Raw genomic sequence first — 19,236 nt, forward strand, 5'->3', positions numbered from 1 at the left:
TTCATACACCACATGCAGTGTCAGCCTTGCTAAATTCTGCCCAAACCAGGCACGTCTCATCAGCGCGGTTTACAAGATGGGAATTGGCACTAATGGCCCCCGTAAACATCACCATAAGGAGATGCAGTGCATTAAATCCTGCAACATATCTCCCAGGTGTGCCTGGACAGGCACAAAGGGTGGAGGATGAGAGTGGTGGGGAAGGAGAATTTAACACACAGGAGGACACACATGATTGTATGGAATATTTGACCCAAAATTTTACCGCAAGGCCTGACATCAGTGACAACCCGCTGGAAAATGTAGATCTAACTTTCTACACGGACGGTAGTTGTCACAGACAGTCAGACTCGGGAGACTTGTGTACTGGATACGCAGTCGTAGATGACCAAGGCACCATAGAAGCGGAACCGCTAGGCCCACCTCACTCAGCCCAGGTTGCTGAACTGGTCGCCCTAACCAGAGCATGTGAATTGGCTAAGGGCAAATCAGCCAATATCTACACCGACTCTAGATACGCATTCGGGGTAGTCCATGATTTCGGAGCCCTATGGCGCCTCAGAAATTTCATGACGGCAGCTGGTACACCGGTAGCGCATGCAGCTCACATCAAAAGGCTTCTAACAGCGATACAGGAACCCGACAGAGTGGCTGTTATCAAGTGTAAAGCACACACATATAGCCAGGACCCAGTATCACTTGGTAACAGCCGAGCAGACGAAGCAGCTAAGTTAGCAGCTGGTACCCCCAGACAGACAGACACCACACAACTGATGGTATTTAATACCATCAACACACAGAAGTTGTGTGAAATGCAAAATTTGTGTTCCACACAGGAAAAGGCAGTCTGGAAGGCGAAGGGATATGGCCAGGAGTCCTCAGGACTCTGGACGGATGGACAAGGTAAACCGGTGGCCCCCAGAGCATATCTTCCATGTTTAGCTGAGGCAGCTCACGGGCTGACTCATCTGGGCAAGGAAGGAATGTGCAAGTTGGTAAGAGCATATTGGTGCGCCCCAGGATTTTCATCTCATGCAAGTAAGAGAGCAATGTCATGCCTTACCTGTTTGAGAAAGAATATCGGAAAGGCAATACCAACAGAACCATCTCATATCCCACCTGCAGGCGGTCCTTTCCAGGCAATACAGATTGACTTCATTCAATTACCCCCTTGTCGAAATTTGAAATATGTACTTGTTTGTATAGATGTGTTCTCAAATTGGGTTGAAGCATTCCCGGCGGCCACAAATACCGCTATGTTTACTGCTAAGAAAATTGTGCAGGAATTTGTATGTAGATATGGTATCCCTAGAATTATCGAAAGTGATAGGGGTACCCATTTTACAGGTGATGTCTTTCAAGGAATGTGTAAGTTGATGGGAATTGATAGCAAGCTGCACACTCCATACCGTCCACAGGCGAGTGCGAAGGTGGAAAGAGTGAATAGCACTATTAAAAATAATTTGAGCAAAGTTATGGCAGAAACAGGATTGACATGGCCAGAAGCTTTACCCATTGTACTGTACAGCATCAGAACCACTCCCAGGTCCCCTCTTAATCTGTCCCCTTTTGAAATCTTGTTTGGTCGACAACCGCATGTTATGATTAACCCTCAGGATGATTTGAAGTGTAACAATGAAGTGACTGTAAAGTACCTGGTTAATATGAGTTAACAGCTAAGGAATCAAAATAATAATTTGAAGTTGGTGATTCCTGATTTACCAGATAGTAATTGTCATGACATTGAACCTGGGGAGTATGTAATGATACAAAATTTTCTACGCTCAGGTTGCCTTATTGACAGATGGGAAGGACCATACCAAGTCTTATTGACTAGCACTACAGCATTGAAAGTTGCCGAGAGAGAGACTTGGGTTCATTCGTCCCATTGTAAGAAGGTTGCTGATCCAGAGAGGTCCCGTGATAAGGAACAGACGGTAGAGGACGTTGTATCACTGGAGTGTCTGTTCCAGGAGGACTGAGGCGGCACCTGAGCATTGAAAATCACAAGATCAAAAGCAGTTGTCGATTCCCTGTTCCCTTTTATTGTTTTTCTCCAACTTCCCATCCCCTCTCCCTCAAATTATTTTCCCCCCCTTCTCATTCTTCTTCGTTTCCTCCTATAAGATGGACTTGCCCCAAGAGACTGTGATCCGGATTTTCCTGTTGACCATGATGTTGACCAGAGCAGTCTGTTCCGGCGAGAGTACCATGGAGGTCGAGAGAGGTTCTGGAATGGGTTCTGATGACAGAGATGGAGGCGTAGTTTTCCGAGAACAACATAATCAACAAGCAAAGGCGAGTATCAGAAAACGATCCGATAGCATTGACAATAGAAGGAATTGTGAAGGATTGTTAGCTGAAGAAAACTGTATCTGTAGGCTCTGTGACAACGTAGTCGAGGATGGGTGCATTAAGAAATGCCAATCCAGTTTTAATATCCACATGGACCGGCATCCCTTGAGTGACTATCACTCCTTAGTGGGTAGCGTGTTAAATCAAACAGATTGTTGGGTATGCTCTCAAGTACCTCAAGGTCATAGCAAATCAGGACTAGTACCATTTCCTTTAACGATAGGGGAGGTACTTGAGCTAAGTGGTGGGAGACCGGTGGACAGGAGGTTTAATATCTCCAGTCCTCCTAGTTTGAAGCTCCACCAATATCATGTGGATAGATCCCTCATATGTTTTAACATTTCCAATCCCCGAAAGCCGGGAAATTGGGAAGTGTCATGGAGTAACCAAACCATGACCTTTTCATATAGAGCAGATAGAATGCCGACAGATACAGAGCTTATACGCCACATAGCCAGTAGAGGAAAATCTTTCCGGTATAGGTATACCCTAGGAAGTAGGATTACGAGAGTTGGAGAGGTATCACCAGGATACTGTGCACATATCGTACAAGCTGATACGTGTACTAGACAGATGGGAGAATTAGGGTTAGGAGATTTCACATGGAAAATGTGTAATATGGTTATGTCCTACTCCGTCCCATATGTTCTCCCCGATGATGCATATTTCATATGCGGGAGGAAGGCGTATAAGTGGCTTGCCCCAAACTCTGAAGGATTGTGTTATATTGGAAAAGTATTGCCTGAGGTAATGACTGTATCACATGCCAAAATGAAAGACATACACCGTGTTGCCCAAACTCCTTATACTCACACCCATTACGAGCACGTAGTTAAACGGCACCTGATAGAAAGAACAGAGCACCCGGCCTCTGACATGATCCATGAATCCACCGGGATTCAGTTTCTACTTGCGTTAGACCTCACTCGCACCGCCAGAGGAGTGTTGAATTATAAATACATATCTGCGCTCGCAAATTTGTTAGACAATATCACAGAAATGTATGATGACACGTTTAGGTATACTGGAAGAGAACTTCAAGCTTATAAAACAGAACTAGTTCAGCATAGAATGATTCTCAATTATCTCACAGCAGTAACAGGTGGATATTGTGTCACACTGGCAACGCAGTACGGCGTGAAATGCTGCACATATATAACGAATAGTACCGAGGACCCGGTCGAGGTCATAGACCAAAAGATGGACGATATTCTCCAATTGAAGTGGGAATTTCGCAGGAGACACAATCTCACCCTTGCTGCTGTGAGTAATGAGCTGACTAGTTGGGTGTCATGGTTGAACCCGCGAAATTGGTTCTCCGGTTTAGGAGAATGGGCTCAAGGAGTTATAATGGATGTAGGGAAGTTTCTCCTATGTATCTTAGGTGTTATCATAACGATTGGCTTGATATTTAGATGCGGTCAGGCTTTAACGAAGTGCAAACGAAGTACCAGGGTGATGAGTTTAAGGAGTGAGGAAATTGTAATGCGATTTCTACGGTCCGTTTCTTTCACCTGTTTTTCCGTTTTCCTCTGAGGTAAAAAGACCCACTTGGACGAGGAATTTGATGAGCTGATATACAGACAACAGATGGATTAAAGAAGAAGTTTTGACAACCTTATACACAGATTTTTGATGAACTATGCCATAGATCCCCAGTTTCCCTAGAAATTTTAAAATTACTCTAGCCCAACACTTTTGTAAATCTATGGACATTGACAAAGCTTTTTGCTCGCACCTTATGGGCAAAAGCACAAAGAAGACTGCATTCAACAGACACCAAACAAGACCTCAATCGACGAATGTTCATTAACCTGACATAGAATACCACTGCATTTACCGTAACTATGTATTTTCTTCATCTCTACAACCTTCAGGTAATTACACACATAGTATAGGGAATACAGGCACAGATATCAGCAATCACATATTCCCCCATTCATGTATCATCAACTAAAATGTGCTCCCCATTTTTGTTACAACCAAAATCCGAAAAAAGCTCGGTAAAGTTTGACAGCCCATCCACAGACCCGTACCACGGGATAAGAAGGAATTCAAATGTATACTTCGCAATACCTCAAAGCTTGATTTAAAACACGTACGGCACGATGATACATGACCCCCCAAACATGGATTCATACACACATGCTTCTGCTATCTCACTAGGTCATACCCTTTTCCTACCTTCTCCTCTCCTCCCCTACCCAACCATGTAAATGTATTAACCCCTGACATATATTTTTCTCTTTTTGAAATGTTTTAGGAAGTGGCAGTTATTGTTGACTGCCAAAGGGTGGACTGTCAAAGTCAGAAAAATATCACGATGCACACTGCCATATTTGCACCTCATATGTGTCCCTGCTGCGCATGCGTGCGCTCTACCGTGCGTGCGCATACTCGCTGTTGCGGGCACCCGCAGGCGCACGGTATGCACATTTACGGTAGAGATTGTGTGCGTCTAGCGGGCGACTCTTTCGTTACATATTTTCACCATATAATGCATTTTGTAGATTATGGTCCCTTTGATAGATTCTGAAAGTTTAGTTAATGTAGTATGTTCCTGGACAGAGAGATCCCTCATTGTTTGATACGAAGGGTCAGACAGGAGTAATACAGTGGTGTTTAGTATCCATCGGAAGAGTATTTAATTAGCAATATTCCGGTGTTGGTTTGAAGCGGATCAATCGCTCGTGCGAATAGTTATGGACATAAGAAGTTTATGAACATTTACTGTATTTGCACTTACTTATCCATGCGGCGGGAAACCCAGTTTCCCTCCCACCTGAGCTGTTGGAAATAGTCACAGCCCACCTGTATGAATCAACCTATGACCTTTTGTTATAATGCGAAGACGAATTCCTGTGTCCAATGAACAATGAGATTGTAGGGACCATTGAATTGTATTGTGTGTGGGGCATAAATAGACAGGCCGATCACATCCAGCACTCACTCTTCATCGGTTATCATTGCTGAAAATCGGGAGCTGGATGTCCAGAGGCGCATGCGATCGTTTCCTTTGTGCGTAAGTTTTCTCCGTAATCATATTGTCTTTTCTTGTTATTATGGGCCATATCTTTCTCTCTCTCTCTTCTCTTTCTCTCATTTTCTCTTAAACGTACTTGTATTGTATTTACTGTGTAGTTACCTGGTTAGTTAGTCTATGTTATATTGTAGTGTATGACTTGTATTGTATTAATTCTTTTGCAAGTATAACATTCATAATATATATATTAGGCGTTGGACCCTAAGCACGGTATTTGTGTATTTCTTATAGTGTTAAGTATTCTCAGAGCGTCGGTGACGCTCGAACAGCTTTTGAGTTAATAAGGTTATACAGTGTTGCATTTACACCCTATCTCTACACTAAGGTTTTACAGCAAATTACATTGTTTGTGGTTTAGACATAAAGGTTTAACATTGTGAGCGTCGGCGCCGCTCGTGATCTCCTCGTGGTCTCGAGCGTCCGCTACGCTGATAGCGTAGCATTACGGTAGTCGCTCACCTATAAGTGTGCCCGATACCAACAGCGTATTCTCGTGAGCGTCTGTATCGCTCGAGCAGCCCGCTCCCGATACAGCGTCCGTTACGCTATAGCGAACCATTACGTTAGTCAGCAGCCAATAGCGTGCCTGCCTGTGATCTCTTGGCCGTGAGCGAACGTGACGCTTGAGCGTCTCGACCACGGCTAAGCGATTGTTACGCAACGAGCGTACCCTTACGGTACTCCATACGCAAATAGCGTACAGTGTTCTTAGACCTCACAAAGGGTTTTAAATAAGATAAATATTTAGCTTTATCAAAGCGCACTGTCAGCAGTGTTCATTCCGGGAGTGGACAACTGGGATGCAGACTTCCTCAGCAGACACGACCTACATCCAGGAGAGTGGGGACTCCATCAGGAAGTCTTCGCACAGATTGCAAGTCGGTGGGGACTGTTCCAGATAGACATGATGGCGTCCCGCCTCAACAAAAAGCTACAGAGGTATTGCAACAGGTCAAGAGACCCTCGGGCAGTAGCTGTAGACGCCCTAGTGACACCGTGGGTGTTCCGGTCGGTCTATGTATTTCCTCCTCTACCTCTCATACCCAAGGTGTTGATAATAGTAAGAAAAAGAGGAGTAAGAACAATTCTCATTGTTCCAGATTGGCCGCGAAGGACCTGGTATCCAGATCTGCAGGAAATGCTCACAGAAGATCCGTGGCCACTTCCTCTAAGACAGGACCTGTTGCCACAGGGGCCCTGTCTGTTCCAAGACTTACCGCGGCTGCGTTTGACGGCATGGCGGTTGAACGCCGGATCCTAGCGGAAAAGGGTATTCCAGATGAGGTCATTCCTACGCTAATAAAGGCTAGGAAGGACGTGACATCTAAACATTATCACTGTATATGGCGAAAATATGTTTCTTTGTGTGAGGCCAGGAATGCTCATACGTAAGAATTCCACCTGGGCCACTTCCTTCACTTCCTACAAACTGGAGTGAATTTGGGCCTAAAATTAGGCTCTATTAAGGTTCAGATTTTGGCCTTATCCATTTTCTTTCAAAAGGAATTGGCCTCTCTTCCTGAAGTAAGTACAAACTTTTGTGAAGGGAGTACTGCATATTCAGCCTCCTTTTGTACCTCCGGTGGTCCCTTGGGACCTTAACGTGGTGTTAAGGTTATGGTTTGAACCACTTAAAATGGTGGAGTTTAAATATCTCACTTGGAAGGTGGTCATGTTATTAGCCTTGGCTTCCGCTAGGCGAGTGTCGGAATTAGCAGCTTTATCACATAAAATCCCCTATCTGGTTTTCCATATGGATAGAGCGGAATTGCAGACCCGTCCTCAATTCCTGCTAAAAGTGGACTCATCCTTTCATATGAACCAACCTATTGTGGTGCCTGTGGCTACGCGTGACTTGGAGGATTCCGAGTCCCTTGATGTGGTCAGGGCTTTGAAAATTTACGTGGCCAGAACGGCTAGAGTCAGAAAAACAGAAGCACTGTTTGTCCTGTATGCAGCCAACAAGATTGGCACCCCTGCTTCAAATCAGACTATTGCTCTCTGGATCTGTAACACGATTCAGCAGGCGCATTCTATGGCGGGATTGCCGTTGCCTAATTCAGTCAAGGCCCATTCCACTAGGAAGGTGGGCTCTTCTTGGGCAGCTGCCCGGGGGTCTCGGCACTACAGCTGTGCCGAGCTGCTACTTGGTCGGGTTCAAACACCTTTGCAAAGTTCTATAAGTTTGATACCCTGGCTGAGGAGGACCTCCTGTTTGCTCAATCGGTGCTGCAGAGTCATCCGCAGGAGCCCGTTTGGGAGCTTTGGTATAATCCCCATGGTCCTTACGGAGTCCCCAGCATCTTTTAGGACGTAAGAGAAAATAAGATTTTAAACCTACCGGTAAATCTTTTTCTCGTAGTCCGTAGAGGATGCTGGGTGCCCGTCCCAAGTGCGGACTACTTCTGCAAGACTTGTATATAGTTATTGCTTACATAAGGGTTATATGTTAGTTTTCATCGGTCTTGGACTGATGCTATGTTGTTTTCATACTGTTAACTGGGTAGTATATCACAAGTTATACGGTGTGATTGGTGTGGCTGGTATGAATCTTGACCTTGGATTAACAAAAATCCTTTCCTCGTACTGTCCGTCTCCTCTGGGCACAGTTTCTCTAACTGAGGTATGGAGGAGGGGCATAGAGGGAGGAGCCAGTGCACACCCAGATCTAAAGTCTTTCTTAAAGTGCCCATGTCTGCTGCGGAGCCCGTCTATCCCCCATGGTCCTTACGGAGTCCCCATCATCCTCTACGGACTACGAGAAAAAAAATTTACCGGTAGGTTTAAAATGTTATTTTTTTCTCTGCAACCCACTGCTAAATTGTGCTTCCTAGCTGTTTTTTATAAAATCACTTAATTAAATCTAACTCTGATTACGTCAGAGAAGGCCAGGTACCCTACACCATAAGAGGGGGTTTGACATTTTGACTTGTCTACTTAAAGATCACCAAAATCTGATCACAAGGTCAATTACATCCCTGGGTGGGATTGAACCACCAACCTTTTGGTTAATAGCCCATGTAAGTGAAAGAGATCCTGAAGCACTCACTCATCATGGGAAAGTACCAATGTGTTTCTTACAAAAATTCTCCAGATTATTGACTTTTTAAAGTTTTTCTAGGAAACGTTCTAGATAAATGCTTATTAGCCTTTGTCAGTATCTACTTTTGCAAGGTGTCTATGTGGCGCAATCGGTTAGCATGTTTGGCTATTAACCAAAAGGTTGGTGGTTCAATCCCACCCAGGGATGTAAATAACCTTGTAATCAGATTTTGGTGATCTTTAAATAGACAAGTCAAAATTTCAAACCCCCTCTTATGGTGTAGGGTACCTGGCCTTCTCTGATGTAATCAGAGTTAGATTTGATTAAGTGATTTTATAAAAAAACAGCTAGGAAGCACAATTTAGCAGTGGGTTGCAGAGAAAAAAAATTATGCTGGCAGAAAAGTCCAATTTAGTGACGAAACAGCTCTTCATTTTCTGATTTTATGTTTATGCTAACAAATTTGCTCTCTGAAAAGTGTCCACAAAGCCAAGTCTCTGATTAACACCTTTGTAGGGATGGTTTTTCACCTATTACTGAATTAAACTTGCTTCATTGGAAAGGCAGCAAGATGCATCCTCATTTCAATGTCTACTGAAATAATACAGGTTGACACCAGGAAACATAAACGTCACTGCATCCTTGCTGCTTCCTCATGGGGAAGTCTGTTTAATGTGAAAACAAGGTGATATCTAATCAGCACACAGGTAAGTAATTAAGAAAATCTTTCTTTATGGGTGAAGATGTTTCTCACAAAATTGTTGCACCAAAGCATCATTGAAATTCAAGCTGGAAAGATGATTTTAATATATCACTTGTACATTTTGTACTGCTCTTCTGGTGACAATGTAGTTTGTTTTTGTCAATTACCATTTTAATAATAGGGTAAAGAAAATTAAGTGGATTTTTGAAAGAAAACAATACTGTCAATATACTATTAAAACAAATTAAAATGGTAAAAGTTATTGTACTTTAAGTAAAAATAAAAGAGCCAAAATATCAATCCCAGTTTTGGATTACTTTAATTAACAAAAAACAATGCATATAGCAGAGGATAGTTTCAATCTGCCTACCTCTGGGTTATGGGCCCAGCATGCTTCCGTTGCAGTACTCTGCTGCTCATGTAAGTGCAAGAGATCCTGAAGCACTCACTCATCATGGGAAAGTACCAATGTGTTTCTTACAAAAACTCTCCAGATTATTGACTTTTTAAAGTTTTTCTAGGAAACGTTCTAGATGAATGCTTATTAGCCTTTGTCAGTATATACTTTTACGAGGTGTCTCTGTGGTGCAATCGGTTAGCATGTTTGGCTATTAACCAAAAGGTTGGTGGTTCAATCCCACCCATGGATGTAATTGACCTTGTGATTAGATTTTGGTAATCTTTAAGTAGACAAGTCAAAATGTCAAACTCCCTCTTATGGTGTAGGGTACCTGGCCTTCTCTGATGTAATCAGAGTTAGATTTGATTAAGTGATTTTATAAAAAACAGCTAGGAAGCACAATTTAGCAGTGGGTTGCAGAGAAAAAAAACTATGCTGGCAGAAAAGTCCAATTGAGTGATTAAACAGCTCTTCATTTTCTGATTTTATGTTTATGCTAACAAATTTGCTCTCTGAAAAGTGTCCACAAAGTAAAGTCTCTGATTAACACCTTTGTAGGAATGGTTTTTCACCTATTACTGAATTAAACTTGCTTCATTGGAAAGGCAGCAAGATGCATCCTCATTTCAATGTCTACTGAAATAATACAGGTTGACACCAGGAAACATAAACGTCACTGCATCCTTGCTGCTTCCTCATGGGGAAGTCTGTTTAATGTGAAAACAAGGTGATATCTAATCAGCACACAGGTAAGGAATTAAGAAAATCTTTCTTTATGGGTGAAGATGTTTCTCACAAAATTGTTGCACCAAAGCATCATTGAAATTCAAGCTGGAATGATGATTTTAATATATCACTTGTACATTTTATACTGCTCTTCTGGTGACAATGTAGTTTGTTTTTGTCAATTACCATTTTAATAATAGGGTAAAGAAAATTAAGTGGATTTTTGAAAGAAAACAATACTGTCAATTTACTATTAAAACAAATTAAAATGGTAAAAGTTATTGTACTTTAAGTAAAAATAAAAGAGCCAAAATATCAATCCCAGTTTTGGATTACTTTAATTAACAAAAAACAATGCATATAGCAGAAGATAGTTTCAATCTGCCTACATCTGGGTTATGGGCCCAGCATGCTTCCGTTGCAGTACTCTGCTGCTCATGTAAGTGCAAGAGATCCTGAAGCACTCACTCATCATGGGAAAGTAGCAATGTGTTTCTTACAAAAACTCTCCAGATTATTGACTTTTTAAAGTTTTTCTAGGAAACGTTCTAGATGAATGCTTATTAGCCTTTGTCAGAATGGACTTTTACGAGGTGTCTCTGTGGTGCAATCGGTTAGCATGTTTGGCTATTAACCAAAAGGTTGGTGGTTCAATCCCACCCAGGGATGTAATTGACCTTGTGATCAGATTTTGGTGATCTTTAAATAGACAAGTCAAAATTTCAAACCCCCTCTTATGGTGTAGGGTACCTGGCCTTCTCTGATGTAATCAGAGTTAGATTTGATTAAGTGATTTTATAAAAAACAGCTAGGAAGCACAATTTAGCAGTGGGTTGCAGAGAAAAAAAAATTATGCTGGCAGAAAAGTCCAATTGAGTGATTAAACAGCTCTTCATTTTCTGACTTTATTTTTATGCTAACAAATTTGCTCTCTGAAAAGTGTCCACAAAGCCAAGTCTCTGATTAACACCTTTGTAGGAATGTTTTTTCACCTATTACTGAATTAAACTTGCTACATTGGAAAGGCAGCAAGATGCATCCTCATTTCAATGTCTACTGAAATAATACAGGTTGACACCAGGAAACATAAACGTTACTGCATCCTTGCTGCTTTCTCATGTGGAAGTCTGTTTAATGTGAAAACAAGGTAATATCTAATCAGCACACAGATAAGGAATTAAGAAAATCTTTCTTTATGGGTGAAGATGTTTCTCACAAAATTGTTGTCCCAATGCATCATTGAAATTCAAGATGGAAGATGATTTTAATATATCACTTGTACATTTTGCATTGCTCTTCTGGTGACAATGTAGTTTGTTTTTGTCAATTACCATTTCAGTAATAGGGTAAAGAAAATTAAGTGGATTTTTTAAAGAAAACAATGCTGTCAATATACTATTAAAACAAATTAAAATGATAAAAGTTATTGTACTTTAAGTAAAAATAAAAGAGCCAAAATATCAATCCCAGTTTTTGATTACTTTAATTATAAAAAAAAATGCACATAGCAGAGGATAGTTTCGATTAATCGACCTCTGGGTTATGCGCCCAGCATCCTTCCATTGCACTACTCTGCTGCTCATGGAAGTCCGAGAGATCCTGAAGACTAAATTGATTAAAGGCCTAAAAGTACTGGACTATAAGGAAAGACTTACTAGGCTGAATATGTATACACTAGAAAAGAGGTGCCTAAGAGGAGATATTATTAATATCTTCAAATATGTAAAGATACATAACAAAGAGTTATCAGAGGAATTATTTATTAAAAGAACACGTGGTCACTCGCTGCGACTGGAGGAAAGTTCAGAACGCAATGGAGGAAAGGTTTCTTCACTGTTAGGGCAATCAGGATGTGGAATTCCCTGCCAGGGAAGGTGGTAATGGCGGACTCTGTAATTGGATTTAAAAAAGGAATGGATACATTTCTGAATGAAAAAGCTATCCAAGGTTATAATACTTAAAATATCAACATGGTTAATCCGGGGGTAACATGAGTTATAGTAGCTAACTAGTCATAAAACATTATTCAGCAAGTATGTAGAATCATCACAACTTAAAACAGGTTGAACACGATGGGCAATTTGCCCCTATTCAACCTCAAAAACTATGTTACTATATGTTACTATATTACTGTAGTATACAGAACACCACAATGCAATGAGCAGTGATAGTGAGCACTGATGAGGATACTAGAACTGACACTGAGCAGCAAGATGCAGCACTGGACTATTAGTAATGTACTGTAGTATGCTGAGCACCACAATGCAGCACAAGACAATGAGCAGTGATACTGAGCACTGATGAGGATACTACTGAGAACTGACACTGAGCAGGAGAGACACACTACTAGTATTACTGAGCAGCAATAAGTAACCACTGATACTGAGCACTGATATTGAGATTTCCACTGAGAGAACATAGCCACGTCCTCTCCGCTCTCTCTTCAATGCACGAGTAAAAATGGCGGCAACGCGCAGCTCTATATATAATATCCGAATCTCGCGAGAATCCGACAGCGGGATGATGACATTTTCCCTTGTTCAGGTTTTCCGAGTCAGGCGGGAACAACCGAGCCTGCCTCAGACCAGTGTAAACCACGTGGAGTTCGTGGGGAATTCGGTTCTCGGAGAACCGAACCCGCTCCTCTCTACCTTATACCCATCAATTTTTTTTATTTTCAATCTAAGCCCCTGCAGTTTTCTGTAAGCATCTGCTTCGCTATGATGATCAACAAGTCACAAGGGCAAACACTCAGGGCTTGAGGCATAGATCTTTGGACTAGCTGCTACAAGCATGGCAGAGGTGTCACTATCACTGGTGACACCCAGAGAGGTGTCGAGGGAGATTGTAATGCAGTGCGTGCAAATAAGCAGCGCAATGGTAAAAAGGAGGCATGATTTCATAGGTAGGGGCGTGGCCTGGTGGCCTGAATCTACATTTTGTTGCTCCGGGTGTCCCGGGGGTTGGGGGCTGCACCCGGGGACTAGTGTGTAAGCGGTGCTGGCTCCTGCACAGTGACAGGGCATGGCCACCCAGTATGACACCTCCCTTCTTGACCATGCTGTAATTGCAGTCGCACTGCAGTTCAGCGTGATCATAAACAATGGTGTAGCCTCCTGCTGGTGCAGACTGTATGTGCGCGCAGGAAGCCGCCACCATTTTTGTGATCACAGCGGCTGAATGTGATGTCATACAGCCGCTGTGACCACGCCCCCTGTGTCTCCTCCATTGCAGACCCCATTTTGAAGCCTTGCCCCCGCACTGCTCCATCCCTGACTTGGAAATGGAGTGTTGCTGACCCCACTCTCCCCCCCTGCCCCGATTGACAGGCAGAGGCGATCGCATGCAGGCACATGCGTATGCTCTTAGCAATTTTTGCAGTTGGATCGCTTATTGTGATTGCAATCCAACCTGAATCATGCCCTATTACCTATCACAATGCGCTGCGGGCAGTACAAAATTGGGTTAATATAGGAGAAAAACCCCCAGACCTGTGCTCCTTAACTGTACCTGGTGGCTAGTGGAGCGGCTGCCCAGTAATCAGTGTCCACCCCAGTGCGCACACGGCCCACCCCCTACGGCCACGCTCCCCTTAATCAGCGGCCTCGTGATCCGGAAGGGCGGTGTGTGTGTGTGACTGACCTTAGGAAGAAACCGGAGCCTCCGCTGCAGTGACCCAGCAACCAGGGCACGGGAGTATACAGCGCCGCTGGGAGTGATGAAGCTGCAGTAAAGATGTCTTTTAGACCTAGCCTGCTGCAGCCCTTGTAGATTCTCATAAAACAAGTTCTTCTTTTCTTGTCAAAATTAATAGCTAAGAATAGGCTGCCTGAGGCAGGCCCCTGTTAAGTGGCCTGCTACTGAAGGCACCAACTACAAACTGAGCTCCCTGTTCATGGAAGCGGGGTTATAGAGGAGGATGCGCTGAGCATCTTGGGAACAGTCAAAAGCTTTGAGCCGGTTGGTGCCTCAGATCAAGATCCTACTCTACACCCCAATGTGAATCCTTGTGGAGTCCAGTGTACCCCACAGAAGAAATTAATGTGTCACACCCATTGGCAGCAACCTTAGAATAGCTGCTGACGGGCACAATTGAGAAAGGAAGGGGGGGGGGGCATTTGAATCCAGCACATAGATGCAATTCAAATATGTAATTTGTACCTTCCTATTTTAAAATATAATGGATGAACCTCACCCTGTGAGAACAATCATCATGATCAAGAGATCTAATATGTAAAATAAGTATGAGTTGGGATAGGGCTGGGGAGGGTGGCAGCTCGGGCAGCCCCTCCCCCGTCAAGTTAAGGAGATTCAACTGAGGAAGCACAAGGGAACTCTCGTCTGGGGACAACAACTGCAGGGAGACCACATCTTTTCAGATGAACATGGGAGGGCGGAAGGCTGCCTAATACTGAAGCACCATCAAATATCAAACCATATCCAACAACTAGTACAAGCATTCCTGGGGGAAGGTCTGCAGCAGACGGATTTGCATACGGTGATGTCATCCAAGCAGTGGGCCAAAGTTGGCTGGAACCCTCATCTGCATATAAAAAGAGAAAAGGGGCATGCAGGGCATGGCGGCCTTTTGCAGTGCTTGGATGACCCCTAGTTTGCATTAAACACCCCCACCCTCCTTTGGTGTGGGGCTCATGTTGGCCATGCCCCATCCCCTGAAGCATTCATGCTGATTTCTTGCAGCAGCTGGGCACTGTAACAGCTCCAGAGCTGCTCTGTAAGGCAAGTAAAAGGGTGTGGGCCCTGCAGCACCACCTGTAGTTCGCATTGTGCGTTGGAAGGCACAAAGTAAGCAGACGGGAGGAGAAGTCAGGATAGTACACAAGGGCATCCTTTTCTCTTAGTCCGTAAAGGATGCTGGGGTCACATTAAGAACCATGGGGTATAGACGGGATCCGCAAGAGACATGGGCACTTTAAGACTTTCAAAGGGTGTGAACTGGCTCCTCCCTCTATGCCCCTCCTCCAGACTCCAGTTATAGGAACTGTGCCCAGGGAGACGGACATTTCGAGGAAAGGATTTATTGTTAAACTAAGGTGAGCATCTTACCAGCTCACACCTTAAGCATGCCGCAGAACGTGGCATTCAACAGAACACAAGCCAACGGCATGAACAATTGCAGCAAAAAGCTGACCAGAACCGTAACACAACATGTGTATAACCACAAGTAATAACTGCAGACACAGTATGGACTGGGACGGGTGCCCAGCATCCTCTACGTACTAAGAGAAAAGGATTTACCGGTAGGTATTAAAATCCTATTTTCTCATACGACCTAGAGGATGCTGGGGTCACATTAAGAACCATGGGGTTATACCAAAGCTCTTGAACGGGTGGGAGAGTGCGTACGACTCTGCAGCACCGAATGACCCAACTTGAGGTTATCATCAGCCAAGGTATCAAACTTGTAAAACTTAGCAAAAGTGTTTACTAAATAGCTGCTCGGCAAAGTTGCAATGCTGAGACTCCCCGACCAGCTGCCCAGGATGAACCCACCTTTCTAGTAGAATGGGTCTTCACCTAATTCAGTAACGGCAATCCTGCCGTGGAATGAGCATGCTGAATCTTACCACAGATTCAGCGCATAATGGTCTGCATGGAAGCAGGACACCCAATCCTGTTGGGAGCATACAGGACAAACAGAGCCTCTGTTTTCCTAATCTGAACCGTTCTGGTGACATAAATTTTCAAAGTTCTGACCACAGCCAGAGACTTTGACTCAACGAAGGTGTCAGTGGCCAAAGGCACCATGTGGAAAGATGAACCACCTTTGGCAGAAATTGTTGACGTGTCCTCAATTCTGCTCTATCTTCATGAAAGATCAAATAAAGGCTCTTGTGATACTGCATGGTTTGTACTGTTTTCCATGTGCTCCCAGATCTTTCAAGCAAGTAGCATGGTCAAGAAAGTTCTGTTTGAAAAGAAACAAACATTTACTGTCATTGTTATGCAAATAAACTTACATTAAAGCTAACAAGAAAGCACACTCGTTCTGTCTTTAAACTGATAAAAGAAACCCCAATAATATGGGGCATGCAAAAATTGAGATAAAACTCAGTTTTGCTCCTCTCCACGGAAATCTTTAATAAAAGGCGAAATATTTGTTAGTTCTGAAGAGAAACCAGAGCATGACCAAGATTCCACCTGTCGCCTGAGTGCCATGCCAGCAGTTCTCATTCAGCTCAAAGTGAGCACCCAATTTGAATGAAAGAAAGCAGATTTCTCACCAGGCTTCCCCTTGCTATAAACATGGTTTGTACTCTTTTCCATGTGCTCCCAGATCTTTCAAACAATTAGTGTGGTCAAGAAAGTTCTGTTTGAAAAGAAACAAACATTGACTGTCATTTCTATGCAAATGAGCTTACATTAAAGCACACTCGTTCTATCTTTAAACCGATAAAATAAAACCCCAATAAGATGGGGCATGCAAAAATTGAGATAAAACTCAGTTTTGCTCCTCTTCACGGAAATCTTTAGTAAAAGGCGAAAGATTTGTTCGTTCTGAAGAGAAACCACAGCATGACCAAGATTCTACCTGTCGCCTGAGTGACATGCCAGCAGTCCTCATTCAGCTCAAAGTGAGCACCCAATTTGAAAGAAAGAAAGAAAGCAGATTTCTCACCAGGCTTCCCCTTGCTATAAACATGGTTTGTACTCTTTTCCATGTGCTCCCACATCTTTCAAGCAATTAGTATAGTCAAGAAAGTTATGTTTGAAAAGAAACAAACATTTACTGTCATTTCTATGCAAATGTGCTTACATTAAAGCACACTCGTTCTATCTTTAAACTGATAAAAGAAACCCCAATAAGACGGGGCATGCAAAAATTGAGATAAAACTCAGTTTTGCTCCTCTCCACGGAAATCTTTAATAAAAGGCGAAAGATTTGTTCGTTCTGAAGAGAAACCAGAGCATGACCAAGATTCCACCTGTCGCCTGAGTGCCATGCCAGCAGTCCTCATTCAGCTCAAAGTGAGCACCCAATTTGAAAGAAAGAAAGCAGATTTCTCACCAGGCTTCCCCTTGCTATAAGCATGGTTTGTACTCTTTTCCATGTGCTCCCAGATCTTTCAAGCAATTAGTATGGTCAAGAAAGTTCTGCTTGAAAAGAAACAGACATTTATTGTCATTGTTATGCAAATAAACTTACATTAAAGCTAACAAGAAAGCACACTCGTTCTGTCTTTAATCCGATAAAAGAAACCCCAATAATATGGGGCATGCAAAAATTGAGATAAAACTCAGTTTTGCTCCTCTCCACGGAAATCTTTAGTAAAAGGCGAAAGATTTGTTCGTTCTGAAGAGAAACCAGAGCATGACCAAGATTCCACCTGTCGCCTGAGTGCCGTGCCAGCAGTCCTCATTCAGATCAAAGTGAGCGCCCAATTTGAAAGAAAGCAGATTTCTCACCTGTCTTCTCCTTGCTATAAGCATGGTTTGTACTGTATTCCATGTGCTCCCAGATCTTTCAAGCAAGTAGCATGGTCAAGAAAGTTCTGTTTGAAAAGAAACAAACATTTACTGTCATTTCTATGCAAATGAGCTTACATTAAAGCACACTCATTCTATCTTTAAACCGATAAAAGAAACCCCAAAAAGATGGGGCATGCAAAAATTGAGATAAAACTCGGTTTTGCTCCTCTCCACGGAAATCTTTAGTAAAAGGCGAAAGATTTGTTCGTTCTGAAGAGAAACCAGAGCATGACCAAGATTTTTATCTGAAAATATGTGTTCTCCCTGCAGTTGTTGTCCCCAGATGAGAGTTCCCTTGTGCTGCCTCAGTTGAATCTCCTTTACTTGACAGGGGGATGCTCGAGCAGCGACCCTCCCCAGCTCTAGCCCAACTCCTACTTACCTGCCAGGTGAGATACTATGATCATGAAGGTGCTTCTCCCAGGGCAAGGCTCACCCATTGCACTCTGGGTGTGCTGCTTCTGCGTTTTCCCCAAATGTGGGAAACTTGACTGCATAATTTGTGTTTCCCCTGGTCGGCTCTCGTATAATTCAGATCTCTTTGTCTCAGGTCTCTCTCCAGCCTAGTTTGCTGTCTGTTTCCACTTCTCTTTTCTTGAGCCGCTCCCTTCTATGCCCTTGCGCACTATCCTGACTTCTACCGTCTGCTTACTTCGTGCCTTCCAACGCACAATGCAAACTACAGGTAGTGCTGCAGGGCCCACACCCTTTTACTTGCCTTACAGAGCGTCTCTGGAGCAGTTACAGTGCCCAGCTGCTGCAAGAAATCAGCTTGAATGCTTCAGGGGCTGGGGCATAGCCAACATGAGCCCCACACCGAAGGAGGGTGGAGGTGTGTAATGCGAACTAGGGGTCATCCAAGCGCCGCAAAAGGCCGCCATGCCCTGCACGCCCCTTGTCTCTTTTCATATGCAGACGAGGGTTGAAGCCAACTTTGACCCACTGTTTGGATGACATCACCATATGCAAATCCATCTGCTGCAGGCCTTCCCCCAGGAATGCTTGCACTAGTTGTTGCATTTGGTTTGTTGTTTGGGGGTGCTTCAGTATTAGGCAGCCTTCTGCCCTCCCATGTTCATCTGAAAATATGTGTTCTCCCTGCAGTTGTTGTCCCCAGATGAGAGTTCCCTTGTGCTGCCTCAGTTGAATCTCCTTTACTTGACAGAGATGTGCCTGAGCAGCGGCCCTCCCCAGCCCTATCCCAAATCATACTTATTTTGCATAGGCGATACCATGGTCATGAAGATTGTTCTCCCAGGGTGAGGTTCATTCATTGCATTCTGGGTATGCTGACCCCTGTGATTTCCCCAAATGTGGGAAACTCGACTGCATTATTTGTGGTAGTGGGGGACTGTGTTTGTGCTTTCCTCTGGTCAGCTCTGGTAAAAATCAGATTTCTTTATATCAGATCTTCCTCTAGCCTTGTTCTTCTTTCGAGAGTTCCCTTGTGCTGCCTCAGTTGGATCTCTTTCACT

At 43.5% G+C, this 19,236-nt stretch overlaps 8 non-coding genes across 8 annotated transcripts; 3 read left to right on the plus strand and 5 right to left on the minus strand.

Moving 5' to 3' along the window:
• Window positions 1-10,865: 10,865 nt before the first annotated feature.
• TRNAN-AUU (transfer RNA asparagine (anticodon AUU)) lies at window positions 10,866-10,939 on the plus strand. The gene has a single exon. It is a non-coding gene; the product is annotated as a tRNA-Asn (tRNA).
• Window positions 10,940-16,302: 5,363 nt separating this feature from the next.
• On the minus strand, window positions 16,303-16,418 carry LOC135030117 (U5 spliceosomal RNA). Its single transcript, XR_010226170.1, has one exon. It is a non-coding gene; the product is annotated as a U5 spliceosomal RNA (small nuclear RNA).
• A 275-nt stretch (window positions 16,419-16,693) lies between these two features.
• On the minus strand, window positions 16,694-16,809 carry LOC135030102 (U5 spliceosomal RNA). Its single transcript, XR_010226155.1, has one exon. It is a non-coding gene; the product is annotated as a U5 spliceosomal RNA (small nuclear RNA).
• Window positions 16,810-17,087: 278 nt separating this feature from the next.
• LOC135030109 (U5 spliceosomal RNA) lies at window positions 17,088-17,203 on the minus strand. Its single transcript, XR_010226162.1, has one exon. It is a non-coding gene; the product is annotated as a U5 spliceosomal RNA (small nuclear RNA).
• Window positions 17,204-17,489: 286 nt separating this feature from the next.
• On the minus strand, window positions 17,490-17,605 carry LOC135030089 (U5 spliceosomal RNA). Its single transcript, XR_010226142.1, has one exon. It is a non-coding gene; the product is annotated as a U5 spliceosomal RNA (small nuclear RNA).
• Window positions 17,606-17,875: 270 nt separating this feature from the next.
• Window positions 17,876-17,991, minus strand: LOC135030094 (U5 spliceosomal RNA). Its single transcript, XR_010226148.1, has one exon. It is a non-coding gene; the product is annotated as a U5 spliceosomal RNA (small nuclear RNA).
• A 144-nt stretch (window positions 17,992-18,135) lies between these two features.
• Window positions 18,136-18,298, plus strand: LOC135030058 (U1 spliceosomal RNA). The gene has a single exon (XR_010226124.1). It is a non-coding gene; the product is annotated as a U1 spliceosomal RNA (small nuclear RNA).
• A 671-nt stretch (window positions 18,299-18,969) lies between these two features.
• Window positions 18,970-19,133, plus strand: LOC135030149 (U1 spliceosomal RNA). The gene has a single exon (XR_010226202.1). It is a non-coding gene; the product is annotated as a U1 spliceosomal RNA (small nuclear RNA).
• The last annotated feature ends 103 nt before the right edge of the window (window positions 19,134-19,236 follow it).

The sequence above is a fragment of the Pseudophryne corroboree genome, unplaced genomic scaffold (genome assembly GCF_028390025.1).
Source record: "Pseudophryne corroboree isolate aPseCor3 unplaced genomic scaffold, aPseCor3.hap2 scaffold_494, whole genome shotgun sequence".
Taxonomy (NCBI): Eukaryota; Metazoa; Chordata; class Amphibia; order Anura; family Myobatrachidae; genus Pseudophryne; species Pseudophryne corroboree.